The sequence below is a fragment of the Nicotiana tabacum genome, chromosome 23 (assembly GCF_000715075.1).
Source record: "Nicotiana tabacum cultivar K326 chromosome 23, ASM71507v2, whole genome shotgun sequence".
In the NCBI taxonomy this organism is placed as follows: domain Eukaryota; kingdom Viridiplantae; phylum Streptophyta; class Magnoliopsida; order Solanales; family Solanaceae; genus Nicotiana; species Nicotiana tabacum.
In genome coordinates, this window is record NC_134102.1 from 72,209,401 (window position 1) to 72,225,859 (window position 16,459).

The following is a 16,459-nucleotide window of genomic DNA, read 5'->3' on the forward strand; positions in this document are numbered from 1 at the left end:
ATAATATCTCACAATCAGGCCCTCGTCCTCACTTAGTCATAAATCTCTCCAGTCTCTCGGGCTCTTAATAGTCATGATACTCAGCCCAAATAACAATAATATGATGCATCAATAATGAACAATAGAGACTGAGATAAAATAAATAAGTAAACTGTGACTGAGTACAAAATAACAATTTAGCAGATAATTTAATATGTACAAGACCTTTGTGGTCTTTACAGCACCATCATATAGCCTAAGCATGGTTCACTGTCAAATATTTATAGCGCAGAAATGGCACATAGCTAACAACAAGCTTATTCAACTTTCCAGTTTCATGGAATAGACCAAGTCCCAATTCCGACGGTGCACGCCCACACGCCTGTCACCTCCAAAATACTCACATAATACAATAATCTAGGGTTTCATACCCTCAGGACCAGATTTAAAACTGTTACTTACCTCAACAAGACGAACCCAACGTCGAGCCAGCTAATCAATACTCAAGAAATTCCATTCCACGTGTATCTACCTCTGAATACCTTCTTGTCTCCTCAATTCAATGCCAACGATCCGAAATTGAAATTCACCCCTTAATGATACTACAACGATCTACTGTACTAAGCAACTGCAATCTACAATATCAACATCCAATGGGACCAACATTAGTAACCAATTCCATAGTTTAGGCCATTTAGACAATTTACCAAACACCTAGTGGGCATACATTTATACATTTCTTAACCATAGAATTAGTTCTTCTAACTACCATCATTTACCAACAATTCATCCCACCATCATTCTTTAACAACTTATAATCCTAACATCACATGTGTGACCAACCATTCTCACCCAACCAACAAAATTTTATCAAATAATCACCTTTCAATCTCTACAATGGTTATGTATTTAAATTGAGAATTTATGGCTTCCAATCACTATACCATATGTTCCAATACTTGCTTAATTCATACTCATATTTCCATAATAAATCCATACATGTACACATAATCTCTCACACCCAAGAATCATACTTCTTATGGCCTACTTTTAATCCAAATCCCGAAATTAAAAAATAGGGTATGGAACCTTACCTCTTTGATAAAGATCTTGTGATTAGATTCCTTGATTCTTGAAGATTGATGCAAGATTGGATGATTAGAATGTTAGGTTTACTCCTTCTCTCTCTAAAATGCTCTTACATCTCTCTAAAATATCAAGTTTTTACCTTAAAATGATTTAACTCCTCTCTCTACCCGGCCTTAGGGTTATTTAATGGGTTCCTACATGCGCGTCCGTGCACCTGGGCAAGTGGCCGCGCACCTGAGGCAGAAACTCTCAAATATGCGCGGCCGCGCATCTGGGCGAGCATATGACACAAGTCCAGTCAAATAGCCATAACTTTCTGTATACATATCCAAATGACAAACGGTTTGATGCGTTGGAAACTAGACTCAAAGGGATTTGATTTGATAGGTTATACGCCATATAACGCTTCATATCTTGAGAGTTATGCTCGTTTGAAGTTAGGTCTTGTGCGAACTCACTTGAAACTTTATCCCATCATATAATTTTCAACTTGACTTAGTATTAGGGCTCTTCTTAGACCATAAACCATTCTTAATGCACCTCATACATATATTATCATGATAAATTGATATCATTTAAATTATCAGTCTTGTTCCTACCCGAATTAATATATTTAGCACCCGTCAATCTTCTTAATGGTCTTAAAACACTTCGAAATTTTTTGGGGTGTTACAGGCGTGCAACCCGATCCATATAACCTCACATAACTCACATCTCGACACTCAAGCCCTATCTCAGTCACTAACCTCTCCAGCCCATCGGGCTCACAAAATATCAAAATAATCAGCCCAAACAGAGAATACAACAAGTATCAACAAGAACTGAGAGGGAACAGAGATATAACACACAAGTAAGACTGTGACTGAGTACAAGACAACAGTTAGCAGTCAATTCAACAAGTATACGATCGCTGCGGGTCCCAACAGTGATATCTTATGGCCTAAGTATGTTTTTTAACATGAAAGGTAGTCAATTGCTCAAAGACAAGGAAAAACAAGTAATGACAATGGCTATTCGACTTTACAGTCTCACGGGACGGACCAAATCACAATCCCTCGCGGTGCACGCTCACACACCCATCACCTAGCATGTGCGTCAACTCTAAAAACTCACATCATACCAATTCTCGGGGTTTCATACCCTCAAAACTAGATTTAAGACTGTTACTTACCTCAACCGCACAGAAATCCTACTCCACAATGCCCCTGCCCCTGCCCCTCGAATCAATCTCCAAACGCCCCGAATCTAGCCACAAGCACTACGATATAATTAATGTAGGCTAAAAGAATCAATTCCACAAGAGAAACACGAAATTATAAGTAAAAATCCGAAATAGGCTCAAACCGGCCCCCAGACCCACGTCTTGAAATCCAACAAAAGTCACAAAATATCAACACCCATCCACTAACTAGTCCAACCATATAAGAATTACTCGAATCCAATCTCGAATCACCTTCCAAAACTCGAAATTTTAGCCTATGAAGTTTCTACCTTTTCCCCCTAAATTTACAACTCAAATCCCTAATTAGATGATGAAAATTGCAATAGATTCATGAAATATAGTCCAATCCGAGTTAGAATCACTTATCCCAACAATCTTCTTGAAGAAACCTCGAAATATCGCCTCACGCCGAGCTCTCAAAGTCCCAAAATCGAAATGGGAATAAAACCCTCGAAGTTCAATTTTCTGCCCAGTTCTTCGGCACCAACGGACATTCTGTCTCATCTGCGATGCCGCACCTGCGGAAATTCCATCGCAGGTGCGGATCCCACTTAAGTTCCCAGACTCCGCATTTACGATCACTCATTCACACATGCGGGCCCTGCCCGCTTCTGCGATCCTTGCCACTCATGCCTTCTTCCGCATCTGCGCCTCCCTTTTCGCATCTGCGGTTTAGCAGATGCGCTCCTAACCTCGCACCTGCGCTTCCAGTCCAACCCAGCCTTGACCGCATCTGCGTCCTTCTCTTTACTTCTATGGGGCCACACCTGCGGGCTCCCACCACATGTGCGAAACACCAGAACACCAGGAAAAAAAACCAGCAATGCCTAAGTTCAATTTTCCTTCCGATGGGCATCCGAAACACCCTTGAGGCCCCCGGGACCTCAACCAAACATACCAACAAGTCATATAACCCCATGCGAACTTAGCCGAACCTTCGAATCACTCAAAACAACATCAAAACACCAATTACACCCGGATTCAAGCCTAAAGAACTTCTAAACTTTCAAATTTCACAAACGACGCCGAAACCTACCAAACCACGTACGATTGGCCTCAAATTTTTCACACAAGTCATACTCAACATTACGGACATATTCCAACTTCTAGAATCAGAATCTGACCCCGATATCAAAAAGTCAACCCCCCGGTCAAATTTCCCAAAATTCGACTTTCGCCATTTCAAACCTAAATTAGCTACAGACCTCAAATTCACAGTCCGGACACGCTCCTAAGTCCAAAATCACCCAATGGAACTAACGAAACCGACGGAACTCCATTCCGGAGTCATCTTCACACAATTCCAACTATGGTAAAAAATCCTGAGACTTAGCTTCCGTTTTAGGGACTAAGTGTCCCAAAACACTCCGAAACCAAAAACAAGACCTCCCGGCAAGTCACATAAGCAGAAACAGATACGGAAAAATAGTAAATAGGGGATCGGAGCTAATACACTCAAAACGACCGGCCGGGTCGTTACATCCTCCCCCTTTTAAAACAATCGTTCGTCCACGAACGAGCATAGAGACACACCTGAAGTAGTGAAAAGATGAGGATAACGGTTGCGCATATCGTGCTCAGTCTCTCAAGTTGCCTCCTCGACCGGCTGACCCCTCCACTGAACCTTCACAGAAGCAATACTCTTCGACCTCAGCTTGCGAACCTGCCTATCTAAGATTGTCACCGGCTCCTCAACATAAGATAAATCCTTGTCCAACTAGACTGATCTAAAATCCAACACGTGAGACGGATCGCCGTGATACTTCTGGAGCATAGAAACATGGAATACTGGATGAACTCCTGCTAGACTGGGAGGCAAGTCAAGCTCGTAAGCAACCTCCCCAACACGTCGCAATACCTTAAACGGACCAATAAACCTCGGGCTCAGCTTGCCCTTCTTTCCGAACCTCATAACACCCTACATGGGTGACACCCGGAGCAAAACCTGCTCTCCAATCATGAATGCAACATCACGAACCTTCCAATCCGCGTAACTCTTCTGTCTGGACTAGGCTGTGCGTAGTCTATCTTGAATTACCCTAACCTTCTCCAGAGCATCCTGAACCAAGTTTGTACCGAATAATCTAGCCTTGCCCGGCTCGAACCAACCCACTGGAGACCTACACCGCCTACCATACAGAGCCTCATACGGTGCCATCTGGATGCTCGACTGGTAACTGTTGTTGTAAGCAAACTCCGCTAGAGGTAAGAATTGATCCCATGAACCCTCAAACTCCATCACACACGCACGAAGCATATCCTCTAATATCTGAATAGTGCGCTCAGATTGTTCGTCCGTCTGAGGGTGAAAGGTTGTGCTCAACTCCACTCAAGTACCCAACTCATGTTGTACGGCCCTCCAGAACCGTGATGTAAATTGCGTACCCTAGTCAAAAATGATATATACCAGAATGCCGTGAAGCCAGACGATCTCACAGATATACACTCGAGCCAGTTGCTTGAAAGAATAGGTAGTCATCACAGGAATGAAATGAGCTGACTTGGTCAGCCAGTCCATAATCACCCAAACTACATCAAACTTCCACTGAGTCCGTGGAAGCCCAACAACGAAATCTATAGTGATCCGCTCCCATTTCCACTCTAGAATCTCTAACTTCTGAAGCAACCCACGTGGTTGTTGATGCTCATACTTCACCTGCTGGCAATTTAGGCACCGAGCTACATACTCCACTATGCCTTTCTTCATTATCCTCCACCAGTAATGCTACTTCAAGTCCTGATACATCTTCGCGGCGCCCGGATAAATAGAATACCGCGAACTGTGAGCCTCTTGGAGAATCAACTCACGCAAAACATCTATATTAGGCACACATAGCCTGCCCTGCATCCTCAATGCACCGTCATCCCCAATAGAGACATTCTTAGCATCACCGTGCCGGACCGTGTCCTTAAGGACAAACAGATGAGGGTCATCATACTGACGTTCCCTAATACGATCATAAAGAGAAGTCCGAGAGACCACACAGGCCAATACTCGACTCGGCTTAGAAATATCCAATCTAAAAAATTGGTTGGCTAAGGCTTGAACATCCAATGTCAATGGCCTCTCTGCTACTGGAAGATATGCTAAGCTCCCCAAACTCTCCGCCCGGCGACTCAAGGCATCGGCCACCACATTGGCCTTCCCGAGATAGTACAAAATGGTGATATCATAGTCCTTAAGAAGCTCCAACCACCTCCGCTGACACAAGTTAAGATCCTTATGTTTGAACAGATGCTGCAAACTTCGATGATCAGTGTAAATCTTATAATGGACACCGTACAAATAGTGCCGCCAAATCTTCAAGGCGTGAACAATAGCTGCTAACTCAAGGTCATGGACAGGATAGTTCTTCTCATGGGGCTTCAACTGACACGAAGCATAAGCAATCACTCTACCCTCCTGTATCAGAATACACCCAATGCCAATCCGTAAGGCATCACAATATAATGTGTAAGAACCAGAAGCTGATGGCAGAACTAGAACTGGAGTCGTGGTCAAAGTAGTCTTGTACTTCTGAAAGTTCTTCTCACACTCATCCGACCACCTGAATGGGGCACCCTTTTGGGTTAATTTGGTCAAGGGCGATGCAATAGATGAGAAACCCTCCACAAAATGATGGTAATAGCTCACCAAACCAAGAAACCTCCTAATCTCCGTGGCTGAGGACAGTCTGGGCCAACTCTACACCGCCTCTATCTTATTTGAATCCACTTGAATACCCTCACTGGACACCACGTGCTCCAAGAACGCCACTGAACTAAGCCAAAACTCACACTTGAAGAACTTTTCATAAAGCTTCTCCTACCTCAGTCTCTGTAACACAATCCTCAGATGTTGGGCATGCTCCTCCTGGCTACGAGAGTACACCCGGATATCATCAATGAATATAATGACGAACGAGTCCAAATATGGTTAAAACACAGTGTTCATCAGATGCATGAACGTTGCTGGGGCATTGGTCAGCCCAAAAGATATTTCAAGGAACTCATAATGACCATATCGGGTCCTGAAAGTTGTCTTAAGAATATCCAAGTCTCGAATCTTCAGCTGGTGATACCCTGACCTCAAATCAATCTTGGAGAACACCATCGCTGCCTGAAGTTGGTCAAACAAATCATCAATACGCGAATCAATGCACATTCTCATAGTACCATCCTTCTTCTTCACAAATAGAACTGGTGCACCACAATGTGACACGCTAGGCCAAATAAACCCCTTATCCAGAAGCTCCTGAAGCTGCTCCTTCAACTCCGTCGGTGCCATACGGTACGGTGGAATAAAAATGAGCTGAGTGCCCGGCACCAAATCAATACCAAAATCAATATCTCTGTCGGGCGGCATGCCCGGCAGGTCTGCAGGAAACACATCCGAAAAATCTCGCACCACCGAAACAGAATCAATAGCAGGGGCCTCTACACTAGCATCCCTCACAAAGGCCAGATAATATAGACAACCTTTCTCAACCATTCGCTGAGCTTTTAAGTATGAAATCACTCTACTGGGAACACAGTCTATGGAACCGCTCCACTCAACCCTCGGCAACCCCGGCATCGCCAATGTCACAGTCTTAGCGTGACAATATAGAACAGCATGACATGGAGACAACCAATCCATACACAATATCACATCAAAATCGACCATACTGAGCAGCAAAAGATTCACTCTGGTCTCCAGACCCCCAATAGTCACCACATATGACCGATATACGCGGTCCACAATAATAGTATCACCCACAGAAGTAGATACGTGAATAGATGAAACTAAAGACTCATGGGGCATATCCAGAAAATGAGCGAAATACGAGGAAACATATGAATACGTGGAACCAGGGTCAAATAATACAGAGGCATCTCTATGGCAAACTGAGACAATACCTATAATCATAACATCCGAAGCAATGGCATCTTGTCTGGCAGAAAAAGCATAGAAACGGGCCTGGCCACCCCCTGATCGGCCTCCCCCTCTCGGGCGACCCCTAGTTGACTAGGCTCCACCCCGAGCTAGCTGAGCTGAGCTGGTGGTGAAGAAACTGGTGTTGATGTCATAGACTGGCTCCTCTGCTGAGCCAGACCTCCGGTAAGGCGGGGAAAATGTCTCCTGATATGGCCAAACTCTCCACACTCATAACAACTCCCTGGTGCTGGTGTTGGGGACTGAAGGGAGCCCCGAGCACCGGGATAACTGGTAGAAGGACCTGGCATAGACGAACCCTGACCCGATGGAGCACAGGACAAACTCTGAGCTGGGAGGGCACTAAGAAATGAATGGCCCTGCTGATAACCGTATGAACCATGACCAGATGATGCACCACGGTAAACTGGGCGAGCAGTCTGAGCATGTCTGAAAGGACGACCCCTGCCATGGTGGAACTGCCCCCAAAAGGAACATCGCTAAATCCACCCTGTCCACGAGGCCTCTTGGCCTCTCTCTCAACCTGCTCCTGGCTGCGAACCATATCAATCTGACGAGCAATGTCGACAACCTCATCAAACGTAGCACCAGACACTCTCTCTCTGGTCATAAGCAATCGCAGCTGAATAAGTGAGGCCTTCTATAAACCTCCTGATCCTCTCCCTGTCTGTGGGAACCAACCAGATAGCATGACGGGCCAACTCTAAAAATCTCATCTCATACTGCGTCACAGACATATCACCCTGACGATGCTGCTCAAACTGCCTACGCAGCTCCTCTCTGCGGGATTGTGGCATGAACTTCTCCAGGAATAGACCAGAGAATTGCTTCCATGTAAGGGCTGCTACGCCGACCGGCCTACGCCTCTCGTAAGCCTCCCACCAACTGACGGAAGCCCCAAAGAAATGAAAAGTAGTGAACGAGACCCCACTGGCCTCTAGAATACCTGATGTGCGGAGTATCTTCTGACATCTGTCCAAGAAGCCCCGTGCATCCTCTCCCTTGGTACCACTGAAAGATGGAGGCTGGAGTCTCCCAAACCTCTCCAATCGACGCTGCTCATCATTAGGCATGACAGGAACCACATAGTCCTGAGCAGCTGCAACCGGTTGGGCTGGTGGTGCCCCTAGTGTCTGGAATCCCTGCACCACCTGCTCTGGTGTGCGGGCAGTGGGAGTCTGAGCACCTCCCCCAGCCTGAGAAGTGGCTGCTGCAGCTGGAAAAGAGACCGCCTGAGCAAGACTGGTACACGCGGTCAGAACCTGAGCTAAGGCCTACTAAAGGCCTGGAATCACAATAGGCATAGGTGGTGCCTGAGCTGGTCCCACCGACTCATCCACAATTGGAGCCTGCTCCGGAACTGGGGCAACTGGTGGATCTGCAGGTGTTGACCTAGCTGCGGTGCGAGTTACACCTCTGCCCCTACCACGGCCTCTACCGCGATCTCGACCTCTCGCGGCCCTGACTGGTGATACTGGTGGTTGTCCATCCTGCCCCATAGTACACGTCCTCACTATCTGTGAGAGAATTAGAACAACAGAAATTTAGTTACCATAATCAAAAGATTCACACGACAAGAATTCAAGAATGTGAAGTTTCCTAAGGGTTTGGCAGCCTCTCGAAGATAAATACATACGTCTCTGTACCGATCCGCAAGACTCTACTAAACCTGCTCATGACTCGTGAGACCTATGTAACCTAGGCTCTGATACCAACTTGTCATGACCCAAAACCTAACCCGTCGTGATGGCACCTATCGTGATACTAGGCAAGCCGACATCTCCAAAACACTTTCAACATTTAACAAAAATGAATTAATATATTTAAAAATGATCGGAGTCTTTCATAAAAAATATGGGGTAAACCCCAAAGCATAAGTGCGGAAAAATAGCCTGACATCGGGGTGTCACTGAATCATGAGCATCTAGATATCCCGTCTAATAAGAATAGTGTCTGAGTATCAATACTGAAAAGAAATAAAACATAGAAGGAGAGACAAGGTCTGCAGACGTCGGCAGCTACCTCGTAGTCTCCGGTATTCGATCGTGCACAAACTCAACGACCTCCAAGATCAAATACACCTGGATCTGCACATGAAGTGCAGGGTGTAGCATGAGTACAACCAACTTTGCAAGTAACAGAAATAAATAAGGAACTGAGAAGGTAGTGCCGAGCTATACAAATGTAGTTCAATTTCAATAATTCCAGCAAAGCATAGACATGCTTTCAAATCCGGCAATTTAAGTCAAATCAGTTTTTATACAGTTACAGTGTAGGTAATCCGGATATAGAATCTTTCAGAGATTTCACAACAATGACAGATAGCAACTAAGTACGTCAACAAATGGAAAGCAAGTACATCCTCTCAAGGAAACAGACACTCAACTCGTCACAACATCTCAATCACTCGGCTCTCAACCCTCAGTACTCACACTCAATAGGTACTTGCGCTCACACGGGGTGCGCAAACTCTGGAGGGGATCCTTTCAGCTAAGTTCTATATCGATGCGGCGTGTAGCCCGACCTAATCATATAAGTAGTCATAAGGCTCGTTGCGGCGTGCAACCCAATCCACAATCCATAAATAGCCGTAAGGCTCGTTGCGACGTGCAACCCGATCTATATAACTTCACATAGCTCACAGCTCGGCACTGAGGCCCTATCTCAATCACTAACCTCTCCAGCCCCTCGGGCACACAGAATATCAAAATAATTAGCCCAAAGAGAGAATACAACAAGTATCAACAAGAACAGAGAGGGAACAGAGATATAACACACAAGTAAGACTGTGACTGAGTACAAGATAATAATTAACAGTCAATTTAACAAGTATACGACCGATGCGGGTCCCAACAGTGATATCATATGGCCTAAGTATGGTTTTTCACATGAAAGGCTGTCAATTGCTCAAAGACAAGGAAAAATAAGTAATAACAATGGTTATTAGACTTTACGGTCTCACAGGACGGACCAAGTCACAATCCATCGCGGTGCACGCTCACACGCCCGTCACCTAGCATGTGCGTCACCTCCAAACACTCACATCATACCAATTCTCGGGGTTTCATACCCTCAAAACCAGATTTAAGACTGTTACTTACCTCAACCGCACAGAAATCCTACTCCGCAATGCCCCTGCCCCTGCCCCTCGAATCAATCTCCAAACGCCCCGAATCTAGCCACAAGCACTACGATATAATTAATGTAGGCTAAAAGAATCAATTCCACAAGAGAAACACGAAATTATAAGTAAAAATCCGAAATAGGCTCAAACCGGCCCCCGGACCCACGTCTTGAAATCCAACAAAAGTCACAAAATATGAACACTAATCCACTCACGAGTCCAACCATACAAGAATTACTCGAATCCAACCTTGAATCACCTTCCAAAACTTGAAATTTTAGCCTACGAAGTTTCTACCATTTCCCCCCAAATTTACAACGCAAATCCCTAATTAGATGATGAAAATAGTAATAGATTCATGAAATATAATCCAATCCGAGTTAGAATCACTTACCCCAACAATATTCTTGATGAAACCTCGAAAGATCGCCTCACACCGAGCTCTCAAAGTCCCAAAATCGAAATGGGAATAAAACCCTCGAAGTTCCATTTTCTGCCAAGTTCTTCCGCACCAGCGGACATTCTGTCGCATCAGCGATACCGCACCTGTGAAAATTCTATCACAGGTGCGGATCCCACTTAATTTCCCAGACTCCGCATCTGCGGTCACTCATTCGCACCTGCGGGTGCGCACCTGCAGGCCCTTCCCGCTTCTGCGATCCTTCCCACTCATGCCTTCTTCCGCATTTGTGCCTCCCCTTCCGCAGCTGCGACTCCCTTTCCGCATCTGCGGTTTCGCAGATGCGCTCCTAACCTCGCACCTGCGCTTTTAGTCCAACCCAGCCTTGCCCGTATCTGTGTCCTCTTCTTCGCTTCTATGGGACCGCACCTGCGGGCTCCCACCGCAGGTGCGAAACACCAGAAAAAACCCCCAGCAATGCCTAAGTCCAAATTTCCTTCTGATGGGCATCCGAAACACCCCCGAGGCCCCCGGGACCTCAACCAAACATACCAACAAGTCATATAACTCCATGCGAACTTAGCCGAACTTTCGAATCACTCAAAACAACATCAAAACATCAATTACACCCGGATTCAAGCCTAAAGAACTTCTAAACTTTCAAATTCCACAAACGATGCCGAAACCTACCAAACCACGTCCGATTGGCCTCAAATATTTCAGACAAAGTCATATTCAACATTACGGACCTATTCCAACTTTCGGAATCGAAATACGACCCCGATATCATAAAGTTAACCCCCCGGTCAAACTTCCCAAAATTTAACTTTCGCCATTTCAAAACTTAATTAGCTACAGACCTCAAATTCACAGTCCGGACACGCTTCTAAGTCCAAAATTACCCAACGGAGCTAACGGAACCTATGGAACTCCATTCCGAAGTTGTCTTCACACAATTCCAACTACGGAATTAGATAGAAATAACTACAAATTCAACAAACCTAATTAATGAGTTTCAAGCTTCAAGACCCTTCAATCATGGATTTAATTTTCTCACAATAAAATCTTCGAAAATTAGCATTAACATCATAATCTACACATCAAAGAACAATACCCAATAAATTCCAACAGCAAACACTTCAAACACACATGAAAATTCAAATCTTAGTTAGATAGTACGTATTATTTTTTGTTTTACTTTTAGGACATAAAATGAATTATGGAGCACAAATAAAAAAAATGGGTGATGATAGCAAGAAAAAGCAACAATACAAACAACATACAAATGCTATCTCTTTTGTGATTAAACTTCCGATTGAGAATTGTGATTTTTCATGAAGTAAAAGAGGAAAATTAATTTTGAAACTTCTTAAAAGTGTTTGCTGCTTCTCCTTGAGAAATGGGTAGCGGCAACAACGAGAATTGATGAGGAGATAAAAAAGGAAAGCTAATTATGTATTAGGCTGGGCGGGTAATTAGTTATAATAGAATAGGTATTTGATGTAATTACTTTTAAAATAGGTAATTACTCTTGATTAGGTAGGTATATAGGATAGTTTTTCCGGGTGAATGACACAATTACCCACAAAAAATAAACTATTTTCCTTACCTACCCATTTATTTTTCTACCCATCAAACTAATTATATTTCCAACTCATAGTAGTTTTGTGATGAATTTTCTCTTTTTCTCCAATTCTTTTTTATTTCTATGCTTCTTTTCTTTTTTTTCCTTTCTTTCTTTCTTTCTTTTCTCCTTTTCTTTTTTCTCGTTTTCTTCTTATTTTTTTTCTTTTTTCTCTTTTTCTATTCATTTATTTTTGCCCAAATCGTATTATTGTTATTTTTATCATAACTTAATTCACACTCAATTTTGACTCCTTCTTTATTTTTATTTTCTTTTTATTTATTTTCTTTATTTCTTGTTCGTTTTCTAATTCCATTTAACTCCTTTTTTCTTTTATTTTCTTTATTTTTTGTTCCTTTTCTAATTTCATTTAACTTCTTTTTTTATATATATACTTTTTCTTTTCTTAATCTAATTTCATTTACTGTTTTCACTATTTTTTAATATTCTTATTTTTATACAATAAGAAGAAATAACTGATATAGTAAATATTTGTTCACCCCTTTTTTAATATAACTAGTATAATATACCTTTTGTCTTTTTTCTCATTTTTTAAATTCAATTATTAAACTGAAATAATATCAATTGTCACTTGATCTAATTCACTTAATATCACATTGACTACTGCTGAGCACCATAAATTACATAATCAGATTCTAAGAATCAACACGTGATTGTCATGCAAACTTTGATCTTATTCCCTATAAATACCAGTACACACTCTACCATTAACAGTAACACAACCAGTTATGGAGCAAGAAAACATAATCTACGGCTATCAAATCTCCATATATACTAGTTAGAATAGAAATGATAATAAAATATTGAAAAATGCAATAAAAGTATAAGTAGCAAAAAAGACTTCTAGTACCATATGATACCAATATGGTATACATGTATATCAACATAGTATATGATTGCTCTAGAATATTGCTACAACTATCTACGACTATATTATTGTACCAAAACATTAAAGGATGCAATAAAAGTATCCGGAGTCTAGGATAATCTCTCACCCTGTGGCTGGTATCTCCATACTGGAAGCAACCTCTCTGCTGACGTGGCTATGGAAACTGTGCGGTATGGGTACTCTGAGACTCATGAGCACCTGAAACACTGTGCGAAGCCTGAAGTGCAAACTGAACTGGCTGACTCACCAAACCTCTACTATGCCGTACCCTGCCTCCAAAATAAGGACCAATAGATCTCTCCGGTCTATGAGGCCTCCTCGGTTCCTTGTCCTCTCTCTCATGGCCTCGCCTGCCATCTCTCTCACGGCCCCGCCTGCCTCCTCTCTCCTGATCCCACATGCCCTCTACTTGGAAAGTGATCCCTACTACTGCTGAAACGAAACATCCGACTCTAACTCCCAAGCCATGCTGAACCGAATATCATGCCTGAGCCCGTCAATGACTCTACGAACACACTCTCTAACTGTAGCGACCAAAGGAGGTGCATGCCTAGCCAAATCACTGAGTCTAACGGCATACTCTGACATTGACATAGTGCCCTAGCGGAACTGCTCAAACTCCGCGCGCCATGCATCTCGAAGGGACTGAGGTACAAACTCTCTCAGGAACATCTCTGAAAACTGAACCCATTTAAGTGAAGCTGACTCAGCCGGGCTACCCAAATCGTATGCTCGCCACCACTGATAAGCCACTCCTCTGAGCTGGAACGTAGTAAAATCAATCCCGCTCGTCTCCACAATACCCATAGTACGAAGGATGCGATGACACTCCTCCAGGAAGCCCTGGGCATCGTCTATCGCCAATCCATTGAAGGTAGGGGTGGTACTTCTTGTACCTCTCAAGTCTAAGTTGTTCTTCCTCAGATGCTGCTACCCTAAACACGGGCTGAACTGGGACTACAAGCTGTGTCACCAAGACACCTGGAACCTGACCAATATGAACTCGCTGCTCTGGAGTATGGGCGGCAGGAGTCTGGGTTCCTCCCCCGATCTGTGAAATAGCTGGTACAACCGGAATCAACCCCGCCTGAGCCAATGCACCAAACATGCTCAGGATTGCTAAGGTCTCCTGAAGTCCGGGGGTAACAGCAGGCGCCTCTGGTACCTGCCCCCCAACTGGAACTACTGGCGGCTCCTCAACTGCTGCTCTTGTAGGTGCCCTAGCTGCGGCACGTTCTCCTCATCTGCCTCTACCTCCACCCCTAGCGACATCTGCTCCGGGTAACGTCATCAGTGACTGTAACTCGTGTCCTCACCATCTGTGAGAGAATGGAATGATAAAAGTTCAAAATTCGAGATCAATGAACTTGCACGATAGGAATAAAGGAAGTGAAACTGTCCTAATAGTTCTGTAGCCTCTCGAAGATAAGTACAAATGTCTCCGTACCGATCCGCAAGACTCTACTAAACTCGCTTATGACCCGTAGCACCTATGAACCTAGAGCTCTAATACCAACTTGTCACGACCCAATTTCCCCTCCTTTGGGTATCGTGATGGCACCTAGTCTGAGGGAGTAGATAAGCCTAACATTTACTGAATAACAACCATAATAAATAACATCTAACAACATGAAATGGAATTCTTTATAAAAAGATCTACAATTCCCAAAACCAGTAGTACAAGTCATAAGCTCTACAGAGTTTGCTACAAATTTCTAAATACAATTGTTTGGAAATAGGTAAAACAGTGTGAATACAGAATAGGATGGTGACTCCGACGCTTGCGAACGCAGCAGCAGGTTTACCTTGAGTCTCCATAGCAAGATCCGTACAGCTAGCTAGCGATTGACTGACTTCGAATTTTCTGGATCTGCACAAAAATATGCAGAAGTGTAGTATGAGTACACCACAGCGGTACCCAGCAAGTATCAAGACTAACCTCAGTGGAGTAGTGACGAGGGACAGTAAAGACACCTACTGGACTAAATGACTTGAACAAAGTATAAGTATAGAAACAACAGAGTATAATATCTACATAAATACTACGCGATGTGACTAACAATACAGTAATTTTAATAGGAAAGGACAACAACAAGTGTGAGCGGAATACCATAATAATGACACAGAAGGGTGAACGTAAACACAACCTAAATCTGAAACCACAGATACAGCAAGAACAAATAATAACTCAGCAACAACGACCGCTTTCACATTAGGTTTTAGTCAGCAAACTCCACGAGGTACCGAACCTCGGATAAATCACAACCCACGGGTCTCAATACCGGAACCCTAACACTTGGCATCTTGTGCCCTCATTACACCTCATAACCGCACTGACGACTCACGTGCCAAATAGAGCCATTCTCACATAGAAGGCAAGTAAACAAGGGTATGCATCTATACTCAGCAATACCAAGAAAACCTCTTAACCTATAAGAGTGCTCACCTACGTGTATGCTTGTGCAAGTGTTCTAACATGGTTCATATCAGCTAGTAAGTATAGGAACAGAAATGGACAGCACATAGAATGTTTTCTCACAACTTTCCACAAGATAAAACCCACACAGGTAAGTGTACCACTACATAAACATCAACAACAAGAATACCCCCAGGCCATCACAAATCAATCCCTGACATAGCCCACCTTGTCTCGCCACGTGTGCTATAATAAATGCCCGTCTTGTCTCACCACACGTGCATAATAATGTTCCCACCTTGTCTCGCCACATGCGTAACCCACACATATATATATCCCACCTTGTCATGCCACATGTGCAAATATCAATAGTAACAATAGCATGACATAAACCTCGTGCAATCCCATATGCAAATATCAATAGTAATAATAGCATGACAGAAACCTCGTGCAACCCTATAACAAAGAGGGCACTCTCGAGATACCGTCTCGTAGTCCCCAAAGTAAATATACTGGGAGAACTCCCGAGGTACCGCCTCGTAGTCTCAAAAGTAAATGTGCAGGGAGAACTCCCGAGGAACCGCCTCATAGTCTAAAAAGTAAATGTACAGAGAGAACTCCCGAGGAACAGCCTCGTAGTTTCAAAAGTAAATGTGCAGGGAGAACTCCCGAGGAACCGCCTCGTAATCTCAAAGTATGTATGCAGTACAGGGGGACCTCCCGAGTAAACGCCTCGCATTCCCAAAGTAAATATGCAATACAGGGGTACGACAAATAAAT